The sequence below is a fragment of the Phoca vitulina genome, unplaced genomic scaffold (assembly GCF_004348235.1).
Source record: "Phoca vitulina isolate PV1807 unplaced genomic scaffold, GSC_HSeal_1.0 scaffold3, whole genome shotgun sequence".
Taxonomy (NCBI): Eukaryota; Metazoa; Chordata; class Mammalia; order Carnivora; family Phocidae; genus Phoca; species Phoca vitulina.
This window is the reverse complement of record NW_022589706.1, coordinates 19,455,590-19,461,489: the sequence shown is the minus strand read 5'-3', so window position 1 is coordinate 19,461,489 and position 5,900 is coordinate 19,455,590.

The window sequence follows — 5,900 nt, the reverse complement described above, 5'->3', positions numbered from 1 at the left end:
AAAGAAAGAAAGAAAGAAAGAAAGAAAGAAAGAAAGAAAGAAAGAAAAAAGGAGGGAAGGAAGGAAGGAAGAAAGAGAAAGAAAGGAAAGAAACAAAAGAAAGGAAGAAAGAAAGAAGAAAGAAAGAAAGAAAGAAAGAAAGAAAGAAAGAAAGAAAGAAAAAGAAAGAGAAAGAAAGAAAGAAAGAAAAAGAAGAAAAAGAAAGAAGAGAAAAAAGAAAGAAAAGAAAAGAAAGAGAAAGAAAGAAAGAAAGAAGAAAGAGAAAGAAAGAAAGAAAGAAGGAAAGAAAGAAAAAAAAGAAAAAATAAATTTACCAAAAAAGTGGATAAATTATATCCAACATATATATCCAACATGAGGCTGGGGAGAGGCAAGCAGAACATCACCTGTGGCAATGATCGCTCTCTACTGTATACTTCCTTCAATGTGGAATTTGGTCTAAAGCTTTTATAAGATCCAGGCAAAACACATGTGTTAAAAATGCTTCTTGGGTGGTGCTGTGTCCTTATGTTACAACACATCAAGCGGCATATGTCAGGTTATTCCACCATTAGTAATGTTAGGCTTTATCATTTAGTTAAAGTAATGAAGCCTAGTACCTACATTTAAAACGTAAGCTTTCAGGCGCCTGGGTGGCTCAGTCGTTAAGCGTCTGCCTTCAGCTCAGGTCATGTTCCCAGGGTCCTGGGACCAGCCCCACATCGGGCTCCCTGCTCCGCGGGGAGTCTGCTTCTCCCTCTCCTCCCTGCTCCTCACTGTCTCTCTCATATAAATAAATAAAATGTCTTAAAATAAATAAATAAAAAGTAAGTTTTCCTTTACAATGAGGAATCAAATGTTAGTACCATTAGCATATCCCCCCCAGGCAAAAAAAAAAAAAAATTACTAATTGTTAATTTGGTTACTAATTTGCTTTAATTACCTTTTTTTTTTCACTTCTGTCACTAGTTATAGTGCCTTGGCATTTCTTATTCTGCTTATTTTTGCTTTATTTTTCCCCTTTTATTTTTAGTTTGATTACTGGTAGTATATTAGTAATATATTACATATTAACTCTAAGCCAAAATGTGATGCCTTAAAACAGCAAACATTTATTTTTTCATAATATTTGTGTTCAGGAATCACCCAAGCATAGATACTTCTGGCACAAAGTGTCTCGTGAGATTGCAAGGAGGGTATTGGCAAGGTTTGTGGTCTCATCTAAAAGTTTGATCACACAAGGATCAGCTTCCAAGCTTATCGAATGGTTGGTGGCAGGATTCATTTCTTCCCTGGGAGTTGGCTGTTGGCTTCCCTCAGTTTGCTGTTATGTGGGCCTTTCCAAAGCGCAACTCACAGTATGGCAGCCGGCTTCCCTTAGAAGTGAGCCAAGAGATCATGAAAAAGTGTACCCCAAACTGATGTTGTCGTAATGCTCAAACCTAACCTCAGAAATGGCATTCTGTCACCCCAGCTACATTTGTTAGAAATAAATTATTAAATCTAGCTCACACTGAAGAAAAGCAAATGCAAGAGTATGAATACCAGGAGGTAGGGACCATTTGAGAAGCTCCTTACCATAAGTAAGGTTTGTTAGTTAAAAAAAATATATATCTCTATATAAAGTTTAAATATATATATATTTTTATTTAAATGCTTTATTTATATATTTACATACTTATGTATATTATTTAAATATATTTTATTATATATATATTTTTTAACACTTGGACATCAATGTTTATTGCAGCTATATTCATAATCACCCCAAATTTCAACTGGTGAATGGATAAATGAACTCTGACACACCCTTACATTCGAATACCATTCAGCTATAAAAAGGAGCATGCTACTGATAGAGTAGTGATATGGATGAATCTCAAATGCATTATGCTAAATTGCAGAAACCACATTTAAAGGGTTGCATTCTATATGATTGCATTTCTTTTTTTTTTATTTTATTTTGTTATGTTATGTTAATCACCATACATTACATCATTACTTTTTGATGTAGTGTTCCATGATTCATTGTTTGCGTATAACACCCAGGGCTCCATTCAATATGTGCCCTCTTTAATACCCATCACCAGGCTAACCCATCCCCCCACACCCTTCCCCTCTAGAACCCTCAGTTTGTTTCTAAGAGTCCATAGTCTCTCATGGTTCGTCTCCCCATCTGATACCCCCCCTTCATTTTTCCCTTCCTGCTATCTTCTTCTTCTTCTTTTTCTTTTAACAGATAATGTATTATTTGTTTCAGAGGAACAGGTCTGTGATTCAACAGTCTTACACAATTCACAGCACTCACCATAGCACATACCCTCCCCAGTGCCTATCACCCAGCCACCCCATCCCTCCCACCCCCCACCACTCCAGCAACCCTCAGTTTGTTTCCTGAGATTAAGAATTCCTCATATCTGTGAGATCATATGATACATGTCTTTCTCTGATTGACTTATCTCTCTCAGCATAATACCCTCTAGTTCCATCCATGTTGTTGTAAATGGAAAGATTTCATTTTTTGATGGCTGCATAATATTCCATTGTTTATTATATATATTTTTAAGTATTGCTTATTTATATATTAGTCCTTACTATATTTGTTTTTTATTTTTTTTAAAGATTTTATTTATTTATTTGAAAGCGAGAGAGAGCACAAGTAGGCAGAGTGCTAGACAGAGTGAGAGGGAGAAGCAGACTTCCCGCTGAGCAGGGAGCCCAATGTGGGACTTGATCCCAGGACCCTGGGATCATGACCTGAGCTTAAGGCAGACCACTTCACCAATTGAGCCACCCAGGCGCCCAATATTTTTGTTTTCTACCTCACAAATTTCTTCTACCTTTATTATTTGCTGCCTTCTCTTTTCATGTGTTACTTTTCTAACTTTTCAGTTGGATATTTAATTAACTTTCAATATTTTATTTTTATGAATAGGAGTATTTAAAGATTTGAAGATTTCTTCTGCTTGCTATGTTACTTTATTCCACATATGATAAATCATATATTCTTATACATAGTATTTTCATTACCATCATTTTATGAAAGAATCTGAATCCAGCAAAACTGCTTTCTGCACAATTTCCCCCTGCCTCTGCACTATTGTAACCTCAGAAAAGTGCCTATCTGATCTAGTATACTTATTTCATTATTTACATGTAAAGTGAAAGTTGTAGAATCCCTTATCCTTTTTAACTTGTATTTGGGAACTATGCGTAGAGTGGCCACATGTCCCATTCTGTCCTAGGCAGTGTTGGTTCATGATCACTGTCTCAGAGTAATTACTGATAGCATCTCCTTTGTTCTAATAAATGATTTGCTTTGTATGCTAAGTATACATCATACCAACAATGGTGTTATTTGCTTCCTTACTCTGTGTGTGTGTGTGTGTGTGTGTATGTGTGTGTGTGTGTGTGTGTGTTTGGTGAGAGAGAGAGAGATTTCAACTTACCCAGGTACCATTTTCTCATAGGAATATGAAACCCCAAAAATCTTTGTAATGATTCAAGATGAAAAAACAAACCTTTAAGGAATCAAATTCTGGATAACATTTGATAACTTTTTAAAGAGCATTAACTGAAATTAATTTAAACTGTGTCCTAGTTGAATATTCTTTATCACTAATGTGTTTTAATATAAATGACTCAGTATAAGAAGGTGATTAAGGTCATCAGCAGAGACTCTGAAAGCTTTGGTTTTGAAAATAACTGATTCTGCCATTATCCCTGTGCTCTTGACAAGTTACTTTGACTATGAGAATTAGTTTCCTATGGCATGAAATTATAACAATCTCATAGGATTGCTGTGAAAATTAAATACCTCATAAATATCAGAAGACTAGGAATCTGTAGTTATCATTAGTTTTAATTATTAATAATGTTGAATCTAAATCCTTTTTTGGAACTCTTTGATTGGGGGATTTTAAAATTTGATAGAAAGTAAGTAATTGCAAAAGGTTTTTCGTCTGTTTTAATGGTTATCAAGAAACCATTTTTTTTTCTGTATGTGTTCTCAAACAATCAAAGACAAGTCTTTATTTTCTAAAGACTTTATTTTTTTTGCAATCCTGTACATGAGAGAAGTAAAGGAACCACAGTTGTAGAGTGTATTTCTGAAACAATAAACAAGATGATTTTTAAAACATGAATGTATGTGTAGTTTTTCAACCAAAACAATTTTCAATTGATTCTTTGCTTCGTATTTACATAAAGGTTACTACAGACAAATAAAAGCCCTCATTAGAATGCTTTGGTCACACTTTTTATCTCTGAGGCCACAACAAGTGTTATTCTCCAGCAGAATTTTAACATGAATAATTTAATGCCACTTAATAACAAAATAAGAAAATGTAGAGACCACTAAATAGTACTAATTTAACTCACTGTACCAACAGCAACAATGAAGATTTGTTTACATAGATACATTAAAAATGTGCTCTCCAGAAAAATCACTAAAGAAGAGAGACTTATGCAATAAAATTTCTGGAAGGAGCACTTGGATGGCTCAGTTGGTTAAGTATCCGACTTAACCTTGACCTCAGCTCAGGTCTTGATTTCAGGGTTGTGAGTTCAAGCCTTGCACTGAGTTCCATGCTGGGTGTGGATCTTACTTAAAAAAAAAAAAAAATCTGGTAAAATGGTTGATGAAAAAATAAGGCAAAGAATATTCTTCAAACTATAATAACAAAATATGATTTTGATGAAGTTCAATGTAAATCTAAAGAAAATATACTAAAATATAAATATCTCACTTTCTAAGGATAACACTGTAAGAGAAATTTTAAAAGACACGGAGAGAAGCTACTACCATATGAAAAATGTAAATGTTTATACATAAGAAGGCATGATAAAAGAGATTGCTGACAAGAAAGGGGATACATGATGCACTTATTAAAGACAATGGATCAAAATATTAATATAGCAAAACTTAAAAAATTCATTAAACAAGTAATGGCCCAGTAAGGAAAAATGCAAAGGTTTTGAATAGAGTTTTCACAAAAATAAAAGCAAGCAAGAAAGAAATTATAGTAAATAAAATTAAATATATATAAACATTTAAATGTTAATAATAAAAATCTATAAATAGAAACATACTATTTTCCAAGGGTGACATTTTTAATATTTAGAATTAAATAGCAGTATTAATAATATTTGTCTTTTTAGGATGCAGAGAAAGTGAACCTACTTACATCCTGGTGAGAGTAAAAACAGCTACAGCTGGTATAAAAACTACAAATCTGTCAAAAATGTAAATTATTACTATTCTTGATCTCATAATTTAATTTCAGGATTTCATCTTAAAGCTATAACCGGAAATTATAATTGATATATGTGTAAATAGAAATGTTGATCACAAGGTTATATAATAATAAAATGTTGAGAACCCAAATTACCAATAGCAAGAGGATTATAAAGTATTATTTTAATACTTGCAATGGAAAAAAATACAATTGTGTAGTCATGAAAAATATACTGTTGTGGTAGAAGTGTTCACAATATGATTGTAAATGAAATAGCTGTGTGTACTGTGTGGTCTGAATTTTTAGCAAAGTATGTGCAAACATTCACATGCATTTACACTTACACACACACAAAATGTTAAGTGAAATTAGTCAGTCACAAAAAGACAAATATTTCATGATTCCATTTACATATAACGTATCCAAAATAGCCAAATACATAGAATCAAAGAGTGCCGGAGGATGGTAGGTAGGGGATAGGGGGGATGAGGAGTTATTATGGACATATTATGGACATATTAATCGTTATTTGTTCTTTTAAGGATTTCAACTGATTGGATAAGGCTCACTCACATTTATGGAGGGTAATTTGCTTTACTCAAAGTCCACCAATTTAAATGTTAATCTCATCCAAAAAACAGCTTCACAGAATCATCTAGAATAATCTTTGACTTAATATCTGGG